Genomic DNA, 22,376 nt, shown 5'->3' on the forward strand with positions numbered 1-22,376 from the left:
AAATATGCACGTGTTTACCCGAAAATATGCAAATATTTTACAAAATATGCATACAAATAAATAAAAAAATCGTAAAATAGTTAATATTATAAAACAATTTTATTTAAAAAAAAAAGTGTACATAACTAAATATTTCCTACTATTCATTAAGATTTACATTTATTTTAAGTAACTACGTCATTTTTAAGTATGAATAAACTTATTTAGAATTATGGTAACAATAAATGACCAAGTGGTGTTCAAAATTTTCTAACAAAAACTTGTGGCTTCTGTCTGAGTACATATATTTATATATGGAAAAACTTCGTTCAACATCAACTGATGTAACGGGAGCATTTTTCAAACTAACCAAAACATTTGGTTCTAAATTAATTGTTTCCGAAATATTTCCAGCTAGAACACTGACTACTTCAGAAAGAATATGGTAACCTTTATTTTTTTCCATAGTAGCTTCAAATTTTTTTAAAATATCTTTTCCAATATTACCTCTAACGTTCCGACAACATGACGCAAATTCTTTTATTAATGCTGTACTTTCGAACAATGACAGTTTTGGTGATTCTAACTGAGTAATTGTTTTTTGAACAAAACTAAAATTTGATTTTATAAATGAAAGTTCTTGTTGAAGCAAGTTACTCTGAAAAGTTTGTTTAGAATCCAAAAGAGATTGGGAACTTTCATCTGTTAACGTATCAATTATGTTCTTTATTTTAACAAAATGATCTGCATAAAAATTAGCTGCTTCTAACCATGTTCCCCATCGCGTTAAAATAGGTTGTGGTGGAAGAGGAATGTTAGGTAGCATTTCTTTATAAAGTTGAATTCTTATAGGAGATTTAAGAAATACTTTTTTGACACTGGATATCATGGTATTTACAAGAGGAAACTTTTTTCGTATTTCCTCTGCAACTCTGTTTAATCCATGCGCTACACAAGTAACATGTATTAAATCTGGGAAAAATATTTTTAAATTTTGTCCTGCTTTCACCATATAAGGAACAGCATCCGATAAAATAAGCAGTAATTTATTAGAAGAAATAGTTGTCGGAAGAAAAAAAGTTGCTAATGTTTCTTGTATAAAACGCGAAATTGTTAAAGCATTTGTTTTCTCAAGTTGCTGGCATGAAATAAGATGAGATTTTGGTAAAGTATCTTCTTTAAGAACACCAATCAATAAATGAGCAATATACTTTCCTGAGGAATCAGTGGTTTCGTCTACAGATATGTAAAAATAATTATCTGCAATTTCTTCCTTAATATTAATTAACACCGACGAGTATAGCCCGTTCACATTATTTCTTCTTAGAGACCGATCACTTGGAACATTAAGTTTGCAATATTTTTTTAGAAACGAACTAAAATTTACATTTGCTAATTTTGAAAGCGGTATGTTTGCAGACACTAATGCGCGACACAAGTCTTCATTAAAAGTTTCTTGCTCATCTAATTTTTTTGAAGTAGATTGGAAACATTTAGCCATTGAAGTTTGATGTTTTCCTCCTATTTTTCCTTTTTTTGCAATGTGTGAAGCAGTTCTCACATGTTGGTCTATCTGAAATTTCTTCTCACATGCTATCTATAAATAAAAATAAAAACCTTTATTTTAACCCAACCTTTAAAATATAAAAATATACAAGGTGTTTTTGGTTAATCAAATAACTGGTTTGAAAAAAAAAACACTCGATAAGTGTTTTAAATGCAGTATTAATCCACAAATTAGTTTTTGTTACTAACCATTAGTACATCATATAACTTATTTTAAAATTCAACAAAAGTTTTTTTTTGACGTGACAACGTCTTAAATTAGGTTGTGGCTCGGAGTCATTCATGAAAAAGTGTAACGCTCGCTCACGTCTGTTACAGTGAGTCACCGAACGAGAGAGAGGCCCGCCGGACCGGCGAATGCCTTGCGTCTCTCTCCCACTCAACCATGATCGGTCCGCTGCGCGCGCAGCACTAGAGAATTAGGCGCGTTGAATCGGTGCGTGCTTCCGTGCTTGTGTCTCTGTCTTTCTCGAGCGTTCTTGGCGTTCAAGACACATTACAGCAGAAACACTTCCCTCATTTCATATTTCTCCTATCATCGTCCTATCCTCAACAAAATCACTCAAATAGAAATTAGTTAAGTTTAAGTTTACATGTACAATGTTTTAGTAAACAAAATATATTTCTATAGTTAAAATTTGTGCAATTCTTATTTTCATTTAATTCCTTGTTCCTATTGTGCAATTTAATAATATTCATATCAATAAATATTCTACCGAGAAAAAGACGTTGTCACGTAAAATATTCGCCCGTAAAACCGACTTTACAGGCAACCGATTTTTTTGTTAATTCAATTACAATAAAAATAATTGTGTTTTAGAATAGCTGACTTCATAAAAAAAAGTAAACACCATTGTATTGTACCATGGACAATTTTTTCTCACTAAAGAAAGCTATTTTTCATTTAAAAACAACCTACGAGTACTAAATTTCAAGTAAATACGTTTATTGGTTTTAAAGTTATTGTTGTTATTAACTAAAAGAATTTAATTTTTTTAAATTTTAACACCCTGTATCTCGAAAAGTAAATAAGTTTGACCCCTCATTAACTATATCGTTTTGTTCAATTTTTCGAGAAGTATCTACAGTCAAACGTTGTAAGTGTCATTTGGAAACACCCTGTATGTATGAAATATTAGATATTTAATAGAAAATATTAGATACTTACTTACAATTTTGCCACAGACTGAACAGTAGATTTTTCCCATATCCATAGACAGCTCTTTATAAGGTTTAATCCAAGTTGAAGCACTGGTTGTTTTATGCATTATAAAATCACAATCTTCCTTTTTGTTACGCACAACGAGTGTTTACGCTTTGAATATCAAAACAAAAATGATTTACAAATCTGAGCATCAAATTAGAAATGTTTAGGTACCTAATTCAATAAACTGGGAGATTTTGGAAAATCCCTAAATTAGGAACAAAACTATTAGCCGTTTACCTGCTGTTAAGATACAATAAATTGTAGATAGATTTGGGGATTATATCATAAAATGCAAATGAGCGAACCCTTAGCGATTATCCAATAACTGAATGCCTCAGTGACCGAGACTTTCTAAGAATGTTGAGGGCTACTTAAATTGATCTTCTTTGAAATTGTAAATGTTTTGTACCCGTAGAGATTACGTACTTAGATCATTTCTTGATTAAAATGACTACAAAATTTTATACAAGAATTGAAATAAATTGGTATGTTTAAAAATTTTCAAATACAGTATAAAAATCTGAACTTTTATGCACTTTATGCAAACTTTTATACAAATATGCCAAAATATGAAATATTTGCATAAAATATGCACAATATGCAAAATATGCAATATGCATATTTGCCGAAGTCTAGTTATTACTGTTATCAATATTTATTCTTTTTTCTGGGAAAAATAATGCTCAATAACGACTGTATGTTGTAACCTACTACGGTAGGATAACATGCTACTCAGCCATAACATTTTGTAACTTTTTAGTTATTGGACGAAACCATTGACTCTCAATGAGTTATAAGATGACATTGAACACTTAGATGATCCATCTTCATTACCTGATGGTATTATTGTCTTCCCTCCATCTAATAAATATGATACCGACGAAGATTCCGAGACAAAAACCACATTGACCTAAATAATCTTCCAGGTAGTGAATTAGGAGTACAAGCTGAAGTTGTTTTTGCTAGTGCAAAGTTTGAGAATGAAAGGCAGAATTAAATTATTACTTCGGGTCCAGAAGATACTACAATTGAAGATTCTGATAGTGACGATAACCTCCTGTTGTCTGTGCGTGTGTCTCGCTTTGGTGTAAGTGCTCCACAACCTAAACCGAAGAAAAAAAGAGAGTATTCCTGGAAAAAAAAATTTTTGATCCTAATTTTTCCGACTGAAAGCCAGTAAGTGAACCAAAAACTTTTCTCAGGCCTTTACGGTTATTTTACCTTTTCATTGATGATGAAGTTGTTCCAGAAATGAACATATCATTTTAAAATATAAAATAAAAATATAGTTCTTTACACTTTTCTTAGTGTAGAATAAGTAAAATAGTCACTTTATGAAGTTTGCTCGGGATAGCCGACTTGTTGGCGCCACCACAGCCTCTTAAATAGTTTTCACACCTAAATACAAGAGGGGTAATCTACACTTTTACGCACCAAGTATTATTTTTTAGTTCGTTCTCACACGCCCTTGAGGCAAGTGCATTTTAAAAACACTCTCGATTCATATATAAAATATTTCTCTACGCCGAAATCGGGCATTTTTCTCATGAATACGGTTTTCTCTTTTACGTGTGATAAAGAAAGAATTATTTGATACTGTATAGTCAGCTAGAGCCGTGTTGAGGCTTGTTTACTCTAAAAATAGTTAATTATAAGTCGATAAACTAAAGGTGATTTTATTTCTCTGGAGTTATATTTGCTCACATTAACAATCCTTATCCTTCAACGGTCACTGAAGAACCAAACCTATGGAGATACATCCACTCACAAGTCCTTTGAAGTAAGGCTTGGAATCAAAAGATTTCCAACCCTCGAATGTAGGGATCCAGTTACAAGGCCCCCACTCAGAAGTTGTGGACCTAATTACAGGTGAAAAGATAGTTGCAGGAAGAAAAGAAAAGTATACTCATTCCACAGCTAATTGTGATAAAAAAATATAATGAAAATATGGGAGGAGTAGACCGTGCAGACCAAAACATAAGCTTATACAGAATAGGTATCAGAAGCAAGAAATGGTACTTTAGTTTATTTTCGCATTGTCTTGATATGGCAGAGAACAATGCATAGCGTCAGGATTATTGGAAATGTATAAGAAAACAACTAAACGCGGACCGTCAAAAAAAGTCAACTTACGCATTTTGAGTCAAGGTATGATAGATTAGACCATATCGTCATTTATCAAGAAAACCAAATAAGGTGTGGTGTATGTTATGAGCAGGCAGCGTTCAGATGTAACAAGTGCGATGTTGCACTTCACCCTAAATCATGTTTTTTTAATTACCGTAATAAAGAATAACTTTAATTTTTATACTTAGTTTCATTTATTGTATAATGAAATCATTGATCCTTAAGTAGCTTGAATTCCTACTGTTGGTTATAACATACTCCTGATAACTCAAAAACGGCCAACCTAAATGAAAAATTTTATTTGTAAAACTCGTATATATACTCAGTGACATTAGAAGTGTTACACCCAGAAGGAGTAATTTCTTGAACTTAATTTTTTGGCAACAGAATGACTATATTTAAAACATGCTATGATAACAATACCAACGGTTTATCTCTTCTACTTTTTGTAAAAATAAAGTTTTATCTTCTAAATTTTTTTGTGAGAGACCGACCTGTGAAAACCGGTTCGTATAGAAATTTTTAGTTATTGTTCCTCAGTCTAATACCATAATTAACCATAACCATAATTACCACCATTTTAGCGATTTTGACAGGGGTAGAATTATTGTGTATAAAGATATGGGTTTGTCGTGTCGCGAAATTGGCCGTCGTGTTAATTGTACGACAATGACGGCTATGCGTGTCTGTCGTGTGTGGACAAACTAAGATAGAGGAACACGAAGAAGACCAACTGGTCAACCAAGGCGTACCAGACAGCGTCAAGATAGGCGCTTTAGACTACTGGCTCTGCGAGACCGTTTTGCTACTGCGCGTCAAATTGCTGACCAATGGTTTGGAGTAGTAGGTAGACCTGTTAGTATGCGTACACTATACCGTCGTATTCGAGCCTTTGGACTGGTTTCATTCCTCCCATGACTAGTGCTTCCTTAGACTGCGGACCACGGTCATCAACGTTTGAATTAATGCAGAGAACGGCAGCATTGGGAAGCAGAATGGCGTAATGTAGCATTCAGCGATGAATCACGATTCTGTTTAGGAATGCATAATGGTCGTAGGATGGTAAGACGCCGCCGTGGAGAACGACGAGATATCGGGTTTGCTGTTGAGAGGCATGTATACAGGACAGTTGGAGTAATGGTTTGGGGGGCTATTGCCCATGGTAACCGATCACCATTTGTGTTTATTCGAGGCAATATCACAGCTGCGCGTTATGTTGAAGACATCTTACAAACCAGTTTACTGCCTAATCTCGACGGCCGTCGAGACGTCCTTTTTCAGCAACACAACATGCGTCCCCATATTGCTCATCAAACTATGAAGTTTTTCCAAGAAGCTGGCGTTAATGTGTTGCCACGGCCATCTCATGTTCCGGATTTAAATCCTATCGAACATGTATGGGATATGATGTGAAGGAGACTGTCCACTTTGCACCATCCTGCACAGACTCTGGCACAGTTAATACATGAAGTTTAAGTTGCTTGGAACGAGGAGCCACAAGCAGACATTGAACATCTCATTTTTTCCATGCCTAGGCGTATACAGGAGTGTATTCAGCTACGGGGTCGCCAAACATATTATTAATTTTTTTTTTGATTACTTGTTAATAAAAATTCTTGACAACGTTATCGTTTCATTCTTGATGTAAATCTACCATGCTGCCAAAAAATTAAGTTCAAGAAATTATTCCTTCTGGGTGTAACACTTCTAATGTCACTGAGTATAATTAAAGTAGAAAGCCATTCATAGCAGAATTTATTAAAAAATTTGAGATAAAAGGTGAGTATCTGGGTTAAAAAGAAAACCGAACTTCATTGAAGATGAAGTTAAAGTGGATATTTTAAGTGTCGTAGAGAATCCAACGTCAAGTTCACGTCAAATTGCACATCAAAATAATGTGAATCACACAACTGTCCTAACGAGTCTTCATGATGAAAATCTTCATCCATATAAATTGACTTTTTTGAAGGAGCTAACAGAAGACGATCCAGATCCTAGAATGGATTTCTGCGAAAGAATAATGGATAAAATTAACACAAATGAAATAGCTCTTGGCAAAATTCTTTTTTCTGATGAATCAACATTTACATTGAACGGAGAGGTAAACCGACAGAATCCTCATTGGATGCGTGAGACACATACTCAATATCCTCAAAAGTTGAATGTTTGGGCAGGTATTATAGGAGATCATATTATTGGTCCTATATTTGTAGGTGGTAATTTGACAGCGTAACAATATTTAAGCATGCTAAGAGACAATGTTCTTTCTCAGTTGGCTAACTTATATCCCAATCCAATAGATCCGACCCTACCGCATGAAACTGTGTGGTTCCAGCTGGACGGTGCAACACCCCATTATGCTTTAATGGTGAGAAACTACTTGAATGAAATCTTCTTCACAAAAAGGATTGGACGAAGGGGTACAATTGAGTGACCAGCTAGGTCGCCAGATCTTACGCCTTTGGATTTTTTTCTGTGGAGTTATCTCAAGAACAAAGTATATGCAACACAACCAACTAGCATTGAAGACCTCAAAGAAAGGATAACTACAGAAATACGGAATATTTCACCTCAAACTTTAAACAAAGGTCGGGACGATTTTTATAGGAGACTTTGTTATTGCCAACAACAAAGTGGAGAAAATTTTGAGCATTTATTTGAATGTAATTCAATGAATACCTCGGGCATTCTATGAATTAATTGTTTTGAAGAAAATTATACTTAATTTCAAAATTTTGCCTTGTATTATTCATTATAGACCTTACATGATATAGTTCGTTGAGATCAGGTTGTTAAAAAGCTTTTAAAAACATTGTTACGATAGATGGTGACGTGTCGTATGACTCAAAACGGTAAACATGTTTATCACTAATATGCTTATTCATTCGAGTATTTTCTAGGTAATGCCTACCTGACAACACCCTTTGTTATAAAAACAACAGTTCGAAACTTCTGGAGACCAGCCGATGTGAAAATACCAGTTGGCCGTTATCATTTCGCCGCTCATTCTGGTCGAGACGGTTTTCGACTTTTCGAGATAACGGTAGTTTATGTATATAAATGAAACATTTTATATGGAAGAACAGTTAGTTTTAAAGATTCGCGGTCGCGATTTAATTGTAGCGTTCGGATACATAAATTATGTAATTATTAATCAAATAAATTGTTGATATAAATTTTCGTGCTTTTTTAATAAATTAAAATAAGAACAGTATAATAAATTATAAATTATTAAAAATACTACAACATAAAAATATACAGTGTGTTTCATTTAAAATACAGATTATGGACTATGCCAGACTTGCGTGGATCACACTGTACATTCAAATTTATGTTTAAAAAGCCCACATTTAAATTTAAAAGTTAAGGTATCTCAAAGTTTTTTATTATTTTCCAAAATAAGGACACAAACAATTTTATTCCATAAGTGGTTTTCACACTGTATATATTGGGGTGTAGAAGTTTTGTGTATACTTGTGTGTGTGTTCTGGAAGTCCTATTTATGTTACTCTTTTACACTCTTTGCTAACATTTTTTATCAATTTCGTAGACTTTTACAATTCTATTTTACAGAGATCTCTATTTCTGTCTGTTGCTAAATGTTGCGTATTTCCAGACTGGAAGACGAATCATAAATAAAATATAAAACTTTCATTATAATTATTTTGGTGTATTGCCAAAAAATGCATTAGTTAAATATAAAACACGACACAAGGAAATAATTTACAACGATAGGAATAAATAGTACCACATTATGGTAGACAAAAGAAAATATTATTAATTTATTCTGTCTATAAATAATTTTATAAATAGAATATTATTTTGTTCGCGTGTATTTATGTTGCTTTTATTTTGTGAATTTTTTAAGTTTTCAATTAAATAGTGAACAAATTTTATTTTGAGTTGAGACGATTATTTTAACTTAAAACGGTACTCCCAAGGACTGTCTCATAATCAGATCTCGGAGTTATAGACAACAAAAATTAAAGAATTAGGCGCCTATATTCTTCTTCTTCTTACGGTGACTCTCTGTTTCGGATGTTGGCGATCAGCAGAGCAATCCTAACTATGCTTGCAGCTATTCGGAATAGTCTGGTTGTAGACGTATTGAACCACTTCTGAGCTAAGATATTCTTCTTCTCCCTCGTCCTCTCTTTCCAAATACCTTGTCCTAAAGAATGAGTTGCAATAAGCCATATCTCTGTTCATTTCTCGTAATATAGCTAAGATATTCTAATTTGCGCTCTTTGATTGTGTTAGTGATCTCGCATTCCTTGCCAATTCTACGTAGGACCTCAATGTTAGTCACACGATCCTTCCATGAAATTCGTAAGATGCGCCTGTAACTCCACATCTTGAAGGCCTCGAGCTTTCCTAAACAAGCTTCCGAGAGTGTCCATGCTTCTACTCCGTATAATAATGTAGAAAATACATAGCATCTGATTATAGAGATTTTGGTACTAAGTGGTAAATTCTGACTTCTGAAAAGATACTTTATCTTTACGAACGCTGATCTTGCGTTGTTTTTTTTTTCAGTAGAGTGGTCCCATTGACTGTTTATGTTAGTACCAAGATATGTGTAGCTGTTTACCCTGTCAATTGGCTGTTGGTTTACTAAAATTAAGCTATGGGTTTACTACTGCGTCGTTAGCATATCTTATATTGTTTAGACGTACTCCGTTAACTAAGACGCCTTCCTCTAGTTGTTCCAGTGCTTGCTCCAAGATACGCTCTGAGTACATGTTAAATAGCTCAGGAGACAGAATGCATCCTTGTCTCACTCCTCTATTTATCGAGATTGTCTTTGTCAACTGGCCATCCACTTTAATGTTGGCAGTTTGGTTGTAATATAAATTATATATAATTTACAAGTCTCTATCATCCAAGCCCGCTTCTTTCAAGATGGATATGAGCCTGTCATGTTTTACTCTATGAAATGCCTGTTTGTAGTCGATAAAACAAATGTGTACATCACAGTTTTTGTTAAATATATTTTGTTAAATATAGTCGTTATCCATTGTATCCCTTGTTCGTCCATAAGTTTCAGGAATTCTATATAAAATTTGTCAGGTTCTACAGCTTTACCATCTTTAGTTTTTCTAATAGCTGCCGTGACTTCTTCAATAGTAATCGGGGGTCCTGTTTGGTATTCTATGTCTTCAATAACAATCTGTCGTTCATCTGCAAATGTTACTTCCACATATTTCTTCCAAGTGTTTAGTCTCTCTTCCATACTTAGTAGTGGATTACCTTGGTTGTCTGCCAAACATCCAGCTCTTCTAGGCTTATATAAGCCTGCAACTTCTTTAACTTTTTTGTGCATAACACAACCCATTCACCTCAGTCGCCTATATAGGCAAATATTTTTATTAAAAAAAGTAACGTGTTAGGAACATAATAAATTAATAACTAAATAATTGTTAATAGATATTAACCTCGCGAAAACAGAGTACCTATCTACAAGTGAAGAAGACATAGAAGATCTACAGATTGATGACAACGTAACAATCAAAGGAAAGGATAAATTCAAATACCTGGGGTTTATAATCACGAAAAAGGCAACAACAGAGGAAGAAATTACACAAAGATTAGGACAAACAAGAACAGCAATCCGACAACTTAACTCAGTATGGCGGGATAGACACCTAAATATGAAGACAAAAACGCAGATTTATAAAACATTAGTGCGAAGTATTATGACATATGGGACTGAAAATTGGATCATAAACAAGAAAACCAGCAGTAAGATAGTAGCAACAGAGATGGAATGCCTGCGAAGATGCTGCAGAGTAACAAGAATGGATAGGAGAAGTAATGACGAAATAAAGCAAAGAACATCTAAAGTGGTATGGACATGTAAGAAGAACTAGCGACAGCAGATGGATAAAGAGAATAACCGAATGGAGCCCCATAGGAAGGAGGAAAAGAGGACGACTCCGAAAATCTTGGAGGAACGAAGTAGACGACGCCATGAGTAAGAGAGGACTAAACGATGGAGAATGGAACAACAGAGAGAGATGGAAACGGTTGAGCGAGGGAAGGCAGTGGATACTGTAGAATCCCCAAATATATATATAATTGTTAATTAATAATTAAACATTGTGACCACTTAAAATTTGATCATTAATAGCTACAACTAATAGTACAGATCCCACTGAATTTAAGAACAATTCGAAAACTGAGAAGAGAGCACACTAATATTTTACTGGCTGCGGCAGTCCCTTGAACGTGCCTGTTGTAAGAAGCGAGTGAGGTAAGGATTCTGAAGAGAAACAAGTATAGCTGAGTTGATGAGTTCAGTCTCAGTCTTCGCGCATTTGTCGTCTCAGCTAGACCTATCCCCATCGTTTTTAAAATGACTTTTGACACGAAAAAATTTATTCAGGAAGTTGAATGCCGTTTTGGGATAAGGAAAGGCGATTTGGGATATATCTCCTGAAGAATACAGTAATCTAAAAGAAAAAAAAATCGGTTGCCTGTAAAGTCGGTTTTACGGGCGAAGATTTCACGTGACAACGTCTTTTTTATATATTATTTTATATATTATGTATTATTATATTATTATTTTATATATTATTTATATTTTATATATTATATTTTTATATATTATTTTATATATTATTTATTTTATATTATATTATTGATCTTATTATGTTCTACAAAATTTATTTGAAAATTTTTTCGATATATCAATTAGTTGCGGAGATATCGATCATTGAAGTTATTGTTTGCTACCAGTATTTTATATATTTATTTTTTTCAGTTATAAAAAATTACTATTTCCAATTGTGTCTACCAAGTATGGTCACATGTATTTGCCTACATATTAAATAATAATAAGTACAGATAATGTTATGTGACGTTCACTTCTGATTATATATATTTTAATATTTTTAATTTTAAAGAATCAATTTGAAAATCAAAACACTTATTCAGATCGAAGGTTCAAATTTTTGCTAAATAAATTTGAAATTAATTAAAATTTGTAAATGTAAATGGTAAAGTTGAAAATTAAAACATTTACTAAAATTGGAATTTGAAATTCTTGCTAAACACAGTTAAATTCTAACTCCGCGCGTGGTGATTGGTCGGTTTAGTTCGTTTGTTTGGTCGCCTGTTTTGACAGGTTAGAAGTTATAATTTGTTATTTTAAATGTTTGACTAGAAATACGCGCTGTTTCTTCTCAATCGACTGAATTACGATTGATTGCAGAGTGATTTAAACTAATAATTTACTTAACACTATCAACATTTGTCAATAGTATGACATAACCTATAAACTCAGTTTCTCAACTTTTGTGTCAATCTAACAATTAATCAATCAATCATAGTTTACGATAATGAAATATTAGTGTACAATTATTTACCTTTATTGTTGTAGTTGTTGTAAATGACGAATCTAAGCACTCCACATTTTCACTACAGACACAGCTGACGATACTTTCAACGATTTTCAACTTTAGCGATTCAACGCCCAACGCGCCTAATTCTCTAGTGCCGCGCGCAGCGGACCGATCATGTTTGAGTGGGAGACGCAAGGCATTCGCCGGTCCGGCGGGCCTCTCTCTCGTTCGGCGACTCACTGTAATAGACGTGAGCGGGCGTTACACTTTTTCTTTACCACAACCTAATTTAAGACGTTGTCACGTCAAAAAACGAGGATGGGAAGAAATTACCAATATACTAAGCAAAAGCGTTTTATCAGTATTTTCCTTATTTTGTGTTTTTACGAGACCAACAGTAAATAATTAGGCCTCTTCCATGTTTATATCGCTTTTATATTCGCTCCATATTAAAGAACGGACACAACTGACCGTCGATTGGCTGCTATAACTGACTGCTCATATATATGTTGGCTGCCTAGTGCGCAAGGCTTTAAGTACATACCGGATAAACATTTTCAACTACTAAAGGAACCAGTTTTAATATCACTGGTACTGGAGGAGATAAAAAATATGTTGATGAAGGTTTGTTAGTATTTATTACCAACTCTAAGTTTTCGAAGATTTTTTTGGACAAATAATACATTTCCTATCGATCAATTCTGTCATAGTTAAGGACAATGCCAGTTTTCATTATTAAACTCATACTTCTGAATCTAATACTCGAGTTTTCATCGCCTCATTTTTTAATCAAAATTGCAATAATTTTAATATAAATCAGAGAAAAAAATCAAATCCAAACATCCATTGAACGTCCCATTAGGACCCAAATTACCAAAATCCTCGGAATATCAAATACCAAATAAATAATGATGATACACCAAAGAAATAACTAGTAATTAACAAGTAGCTCGAGACAGCGATACCAGTATATAAACATATTGTGTTAACAATCTCTTAACCGGGGTCACATAAATGCCCCGCATGGGTGCTATAAGGTTAACGTAATAAAACACTTTATATAACAAAACAGTTACGCCTACGGAACGCATTTGACAGTGATTTATTACTCTTTCCCAATATTGAATAAAGTTTCCACATATTTTGGTCGCTCTTTTTCGCGAGTTTTTGCAGGTCTTCTTGACCTGTAGCAATCAATACCGTATTCTCCGCAAGCTTAGATAGTTAATGTTAATATCCTACATATTTGTGATATCCGGTCCCAGGAAAACGTATTTCTACATATTTTATTTTCTAAATCCAGAGCAATATAAAGAGCAGATACACTTTCGTCCGGAATATCGTAATGAGTTCAGTTTTACCTTAAATTTTTACCTGAAGAAATAACACTTTCGTCCAAGTCAAATATTTTTGCATACACACTTTCGTCCAGGGGTCGAGTTCTGCGGGGTCAATCCCATAATTAAAAAAAAGTTGTTTTACTGCGTTATAAAATTTATTATTTTACGATTAGTGAATTTCATTTACAACTTACAATATAAATAGCAAATAATAATAAACTTACTTAAAACATAAAATAATGGTAGGTATGTATATTTAACATATTCCAGGCTAGTAATAGTTTTTTCATTAAAATTTTCTATTTTAGCTAAAGAAAGCTAAAGAAAGATGGAACCTATATCCGATTATTTTATATTGACCCCAAACTGATTTAACAGCCTTATGAATTAATTTTTTAAAATCAATGACAATATCTTTTGGAAGATAATTTAAAGTTAGCTCTGAACATTTATCAAATTGAAACATGTTTCATATGTAGATGATAATTTATCTGGCAATAAACAAAATACTAGTAGAATGTAGTGGCCATTGTAGTATCCATGAATTGTAAACATTTGATAATAGAATTTTGAGCATTATTTAAATGTACCATTCATATATATACTAGAACACTTACATAAATGTCTGAGATTTATCTCACAAGATATATTAGTCAATTTTACACTCTTTTCATTTACCAATAAAAAGTTTTCATTTCTAGACGTGATGATAGTTTTTCCAATGATTCCAGTACTTCTTCTAACGTTTTTGGTAAAACTGGGAGTAATTTTCTTCTTACATTATAAATACTTCGTTTCACTGATTTCAAATTCGTTAAATTGGTATTTTCTTCTTCACTTAAAACGCGATGTAAAATTTTCTTCTGTTGACTACTTCTATCTTCTGCAGCTTTACGTTTAGCTGTTCCCATTACAAATTGTTGTTGAATTCAGTTGGCTTTCAGACTTTCATGAGAATGATTTAAGTTTTTGTCTAGAAATTACTACATTATCCCCAATTGTGTAGACGGCAGAGTTACAACCTTTGGTACGACATCTCCAGCGTAATTCCCCACTTTTTAACTTTTCGGCAAAATTGAATTTATAGTTATTCACGAATAAAAGAGGAGCACCTCTTTTCGTTGCACTTTTTTTCACCAACATACGTTTGTCGAAATTCTCCATAACGTGTCAAGAATAAATCATTTTCATAACACAATTCAAGACTATAGCAATATAAACACTTTGAGAATATTTTCACAAATGAATAAACTCGAAGATTCGTACATATATATATTTAATATTAATTGCTTTTTCGAAAAGCATTACGAAAATTTACGTGACCCTTTGGACGAACTTGTATACCTCAATTTTAGGGGCTTGGACGAAAATGTATACCTTCTTTTATGACACTCATTATTTTGGACGAAAGTGTAATCGCCGAATGTAAAAACAGCAGAAGTTAATTGCAATAGTTGTGCACGGAAATATAAAGGTGCAGCTTTTTCTTAATTACTATTTAAATGGGAATAGGCCACAATTAAAAGTTAAAATACGTTTCTTGACGTTTCAATTTCCACTTCGGAAATCGTTCTCAAAATACAAAACTAATGTTTGTATTTTGAGAACGATTTCCGAAGTCAAAATTGAAACGTCAATAAACGTATTTTAACCTTTAATTGTGGCTTATTCCCATTTAAATAGTAATTAATTTAAAATGGCACAAGAAAATAGCTTCAGAACAGCTTTTTCTGTTGCCATTTTTGTATTCACTCAAATCCATACACCAATTTTTTCGGTATTGCTCAATTTATTTTAATTAGCGTATCTCTATCTTACCAGTTTTTAACATCTTCGTGTCATAAAAGTTTTGTTATGGTCGTTATATTCTACATTCTACATCACCTTACGCTTTCTTGTCAAACCATTTAGCTCAATTATTATTGGCTCCATATTGTTTCAATTACATTTTACAAGTTACTCTATAGCATATTTGTCTCTATGGTAAATGTTATACACTTTTTGTATTCATTTCATTCATTCTCTCTGCATGCATCCATATGCGGGGTCAGTTTCCCTAATTATAATTCTCTATAAATTTCTTTCTTGGGTCATACATATCAGATCCCTTCACAGGCATGTCCTTCATAGGATTTCTGCCTTAGGTTTTCTTTTGTCCTCCTCTCTTCGTTGGTCCTTTCAGGAACTTGCCCTTCACAGACATGTCCTTCCTAGGGTTTCTCCTTTAGGTTTTTTTGGTTCTTCTTTCTTCGTTGGTATTTTCAGGAACTTGCCACTCAACAATTCTTCCATTGGGTCACTAGCTTCTTGACGTTGAGAATGCACTAACCATCTTAACCTGTGCTTCAGTTTGGCATCAATTTGAGCCACATCTAAACTTCCTGTAATATATTCATTCTTAATCCTATTATCTTTGTCACTCCAGTAATCCATCTAAGAATTCTTATTTCCGGTACAAAGATTCGTTGTTCCTTTGTTTTTAACTGCCCAAGAATCAGTTCCGTACATGATAGAAACCATATATTAATATATGGTCTGAATTTGACAGGTTTGTCATAAGTAAATAACGTAGGTATGCTTTGTTAATAAGTTAACAGGTGGCGTTAGTAGTAGACATAATAATTTATTGAATTTGTTTAAATATAAAAAATAAATAAATAATATAATTACTTTATTTAATTTTAAATGTATTATTTAAATTTTCAAAATATTTTTTAATATAACTTGTTATTTTTAAACATCTTATTTAGTTTATATAATAATTAAATTTACTATCAAATGATAGTTGTTTATATTTTCATAATTTCATATAAATACAGTGTTAAATTTTTGCAATTGTCACTTCGGCTATTGTATTAAAGTGCGATAAAAAGGGTTATTATCTACTAAGGGTTAATTAGTAAATTATTTTCATATTTTATACAGTCACAGCGGAAGAGTCCATTTGTATACCTAACGAGGAAGGGCCGTTAGGTATACAAAATGTCAAAACTGACCATGATTTATTATTTTGATTTGTTTCTTTGTAGAGTCTGGCACCAAGGCCTGCTCTACAAAATAAATAACTTGGGTTACATTGAGGCGATGACATGTCTCCTTCTATCATACTCGGAGCCCTGGAAGCCATAGTGCCGCATGGGGCGGTGCTGTCGCCCTACTTATACACCATCTACACGGCTGACACTTCAACATATCCCCAGAATACTGGTGAGCCTGTACGCGGACGATACAGCTATCGCAGCCAGCAGCAGATACTCGAGCCTAGCAACCAGTCATTTGTAAAGAGCACTAAATAGTTTCCAGAGATGGAGCATTAAGTTGAAGATTGTCTTAAATCCCGACAAAACTTATGCCATTATGTACAGATATCGAAAAGCAAACTGCATAGGGAAATCACCATAGCAAACACCTCTGTAGAATGGACAAGTTAAGGGAAATATGGAGTGATACTTGACAGAGAGCTGCCATTCACCGAACACATGAAGCAAGCGGTCTACAAAGCAAAGGCACTTAGACATTATAGTCAACTCCCTTCGCTAATAGGCAGAAAGAGTAAACTACGATTTAAAACAAAAATGAGAGTAGGCAACAGCGTAATAATACCCTCACTAACATACGCCTCTACCACATGGGGACACACATGTAAGAGCAATAATAGGAAGCAAATCCAAACAGCCCAGAACCACATGATTAGAGGCGCTTTAAAAATACCTAAATACGTACCACTAAAAAACGTATTTGGAGACTCTGGGCAGAAAAGAATTCTTTCTTCTCAACAGGAAACTGAGAGAGTTGATGGATTATGATGAAAACATAAGGACGGTACATACACGGAGGTACTAGAACCCATATTTAGGCTGTGGCGAGGTGCAGTGGGAAATATTTTCATTTTCATGCGCGATAATGCCCCTCCACATACCAGCAGAGTTGCCACAGACTTTCTGGAAATTGAAGATGTCACTGTTCTGAGCTGGCCTGCCTGCTCACCTGATATTAATCCCATTGATCATGTGTGGAACCTCAAAAAGAAGGATTAGAGCTCTAAGGGATAATCCAGGTAATGCGGATTAGCTCATTTAAGCCGCTCTAGAAGAATGGGCAAACTTACCTCAAACAAGTTGACGATTTGATTAGAAGCATTCCCCGTCGGATTGAAGCTTGTATTAGAGCTAGAGGTGGCAACACTGGCTATTAAAATGAACAACAAGACTGTATCTTTCTTTAGTTAACCATTGCAATGTTTTCATTTGTTCGTGTTTTTTTGCGTTTTTGTTAATTTCAGGCATTTGTAACATTTTTTGATTGTTTTTTTTTAAGTAATTAAACCGGTTTAGTATAAAATGTAGTTCAGTTTCCATTAAAAAAAATTTAGTAATACTTTACAAAATCGGAAATACTGGGTGATTCCATATAAGTTTGGTTGTGTGTATATCAGTTATACACCGATCCAGATATTGTGAAATTCATTAAAGCGCAGAGACGTAGATGAGCTAGACACATTGCTAAGATGTCAGATTACCAATACACGAAGAGATTAACATTTTCAAAACCTAAGGGCACAAGAAGAAGAGGACGTCCACGAAGGAGATGGATTGATGATAAGGAAGGAGACCTACAGATTCTAAGGGTTAGAAGATGGAGGGAAGTTTCCAGAAATAGATAGGAGTGGTGACTTCTTTTTGAGCAGGCCAAGGTCCACAACGGATTGTCGAACCACTTATGATGATAATGATGATGAAACCAAAGAATTAAAGTACAAATACAAAATTTAGTGAAAGAAACTTGTATTGGATTAAAAACAAAAATATGTCAATATATTATGTACATAATCGTACATATACATACACATCGATGACATACAAATATGTGCTTGTCATTTTTTAATAATTCAATATATTCCTTGTAGATTTACCGATTACAACGAAAACTCTTGCGCATGCCAGCCACACTATTATCATCATACAAGAAACAGTACCATGATTCTTTTTTTAAATTCAGTTTTGGTTACCTCTTGTGCTTTCGAATTAATGACCTGTTGATGTTTTTTTTTGTTGATACGTTTAATTCCGGTGTCATCAGAAAACCACTAGAAACAAAACTTGCACTTAATCTATCACATGACTCTGTCTCACTTTTTTGCAGCCTTTTTACCAGTTGGTTCAATTTCTGGTTCGGTTACAGGATTTTCTTTAAAAATCTGCGGCGATTGTTTCAATGTCTCATTAGATAACTAGGGGTAAAGACATCATCCGAAATAGCATTTGGATTGAATGGCCATAATCCAGTTGCTTCAAATCCAGAATAAATATTTTTTTGCGTCATTGCATTTTTTTAAACCGGCGTAAATATTTGCCCAAATCTTGCTCGGTTGATGTTACGTTCGTTATTATGGTTCACCCAAAAATTTAACACCTCCTCATCATGGTGAGATTCGAAACTCCTCAAGACTGCTTTATAAAGGGTATGAGCTCATGGGTAGTGTTGGACGGTAAACAAAACAGAGTTATATCGTTTTTCATTGCTTCTACAATTCGAATGTCAAACTCTTTAATTTTTGTTGTATATTAGATATAAATTCAGTACCGATACCAACAACTATTTTAGTAAATATCAATACTGTCCACGTACAGTAATGAAATTATAGTAAGCTTGTAAATTTAATTTCGGATAAGCCTTTGAAACAATTTTCATTACAGGTCATGCAGGTATCAATTACATAGCTAAGTGTATTAAGATTTACGAGACGACGTAATGTTCCCAGGACCTTCTTTAATTCATTTAATACCTATAATTACTTAAATTTGTTCCACGGGATGAACGCATTTACGACGGGCGTGGCTTACTGTTAATTAATGGAATATTTAAGCGAACTGGGCGGGGCATAGGCTATCTGGGGGCATTAAATTTATCTAATGACTATTAACCCACATAATTTTTCAACGTGCAAAGCCTACTTTATCCACAAGTTTTACCGTCTACTAGTTTTCAGAAATGGCGGACAAATTGCTAATGACGGGTTGTTCTATTCAGTAAACATAATTTTTCGAAAAATGTGTATTTATTTATTTTACTAATCGTTGGTTCGTTTTTTATCATCATTACAGTAACTGTGGGGAAGTTATAATTAAAATTTTAAATAATGTAATCAGATAATATAAAATTATATAGAAGCTATAATATCTTATCTGAAAACTTTTTCTGTAAAGCTTTTATCATACGTCTCATTATTTATTAACACATATTTTATAGGTAAGGTTAATGATTTTGATCCATTGTTATCATACAGTTTGCTTTCTTCTTTACGTGTATCTTTGTCCTCTTGGAACTCTGAAAACGAATTAACTGGTCCTCAATTCTCCTTCTTATAGCGCCGTCTCCCTTCGAAGGTTGGTGATCCAAATGGTAACTCATCATCATCATTGGCTTTTACAACTCTTCGTGAGTTTTTGCCGCGTTTACTATTGCCTTCCATTGATTCCGATCCTGTGCTATTATTTCCCATAGCCTTACTCTTCTCTTTTCCAGGTCTTCCCTGACTGCGTCTTTCATTTCTTTTCATTGCTAATCAGTCTGTCGTCATCACTCCGTACCACGTGGCCTGCCCATCTTAATCTATTGGCTTTTATGTATCTTACGATGTTTCCTTTCCCGAAGAGAGTCTCTATTTCATTGTTGTATCTGCTCCTCCATTCATTTGTCACGCTGTCCCTGCAAGGACCATATATATAGGGTTCCCATACTAATAGCTTATTGATTTCCAAATGGTAACTGTAACTTTGGAAACTGCTGCACGGAAGATGAGGGGTCAAACTACCTCCTAGGGTCTTTCAGTCATGAGTTCTGTGGTCTTTCTACTGATCTTGTGCCCTGTACTTTACCTTCCAATACGATTCGGAGTAATTCGTATCTTTCACCTCTCAATACATAACAAAAGTAATTTTCTCTTTGATCTTCTTCTTCTTCTTTTTATATAGACATGACTCTGTCTGTTTTTCAATGTGCCTCCAGTAAGTTGTCTTTCCATCGTTTTCGTGGTCTTCCTACTGATCGTCTTCCTATTGGGGAAACGTCTCTTGCCGTCTTTACTACTCTATTTGTTGTCATTCGGCTTATATGATCGTTGTAAATCTGTACTTCTAGCTCGGTCCCATAGTGTCTTACCATCAATTTTTTTAAGTGTTTTGATCTCTGCTGTTTCTAACATCCCTTTTGCCAGCTCCTATTTACATCTTAGTAAATTTGCTGTTGTAACCTTTTTTTTTTTGGGAAATTAACATGTTAAATTGTCTGACGGTTATATTAAATCGGTGCAGCATACGTTGTAAATCATCTTCACTTTGTGAGAGTAGTATTGTTTTCTCCCATTTAGTATTTTTTTCAGTTCTTACTTGTTTTATTATTTTATCCATAATCAGGTTGAACAATAAAGGACTCAGGGAATCTCCCTGTCTTATCCCATTGCCAGCTTCAATACGGTCGGTTAGTTCTTCTTCTACTTTTACTTTTATTGTGTTGTTTTGGTAGATATTTTCGGTCGTTTTGATTATTCCTAGAGGTATCTCTCTTACGTACAGTAGGAGTACTGTCCTCTCCTGGTGATTTTCTATTTTTTAATTTCCTTAATGCTTCCTTTACCTCTTCCTCCTCAATATTTATTTCTTCGTTTGTCATCACCTCTGGTGTTGGTGGTTCATTATTGTCAACCTTAGGAAATAGGGAGAAAGTAGATCGAATGTTTTCTTCTGAATATATTTCGTTTTTGCTCTGCCAGTGTTCACGTTTTTTTTGTCTAACTAAAATATTCGTTTCATTTCTGATTCGTTTATAGTGGTTGTATGCCTGTTGTGTTTGTTGTGTCCTGTATTGTAAAAAGGCTTTCTTCTTTTCTTCGCATTTTGTCTTCACTTGCTCTCTAAACCATGGCGTTTTCTTTTTGGGTATGTTAGTGTTCGTTACTTTGCTCTCTCCAAATTATGTTATTTTTGAGTTTTTCCCAGCTTTCCTCGATATTATCGTTTTCTAATATTTCATTCCCAGCGATCATCTCTGATATTCTTTTCTTGTATAAATATTCCGTGGATTCAGCATTTAGTTCTTCGACTTCGATTTTTGCTTGTGTTGCCGCCGCTCTCTTGGGTGGGAAATATTTCAGGAAGATTCGTATTTTACATAATACTAGGCTATGGTAGCTACCTACATCATGGAGTTCTCAGCATCCATCTGTATATATACCTACATCTCAAAGGCATCTATTCTTTTTATTGTTTCAGAGTCCAGTGCCATTCTCCAACTTTCAAAGCCATACAGCAAAACGTTACATCTGATCATTTTGATTCTGAGCTCTAGACTAAGGTCTGATCTTGTAAAAAATGTTACTTTCTGTTAAAAATAGAATTTCTTTTTTTTTTTGTTTATGGTGTGGACAATTCGATATAAATGTCAGGATCGAATTGTTTTCTAATGCCCCTTTGTCCGATTCTTCTCGATCAACAATGGTAAATAAATGGTTGAAGTGTGGAGTAAAAATTATAGTTTTATTGACAGCTACATACTGATAATTACACTCTAGTTGTTGGTTAGGTAACTTTCTATAATAGACTGTGCTCAAATGAGCTCAAATCCCCAATTTATAATTTCACAAATAATATATACCTCAGCACAAAGGTTAATGCTTCTATCATACTAAGAAACTTTGAACTATAAGCTTACAATACAATTCAATTTAGACCGTTATTGCAACACTTAGAAAGTTCAATTAGAAAATATATTATTTGGCAATTTATTAAGTTTGCAGGTTGAATGTACTCTAATTAT

General features: G+C 33.8%; 1 protein-coding gene across 3 annotated transcripts in view; it reads left to right on the forward strand.

The window, feature by feature from the left end:
- dsx (transcription factor doublesex) overlaps positions 1–22,376 on the forward strand; it is a 620,621-nt gene that overhangs the window by 49,209 nt on the left and 549,036 nt on the right. The window lies entirely within an intron of this gene.

This window comes from Diabrotica undecimpunctata, chromosome 5 (assembly GCF_040954645.1).
Source record: "Diabrotica undecimpunctata isolate CICGRU chromosome 5, icDiaUnde3, whole genome shotgun sequence".
NCBI classification, from domain to species: Eukaryota; Metazoa; Arthropoda; class Insecta; order Coleoptera; family Chrysomelidae; genus Diabrotica; species Diabrotica undecimpunctata.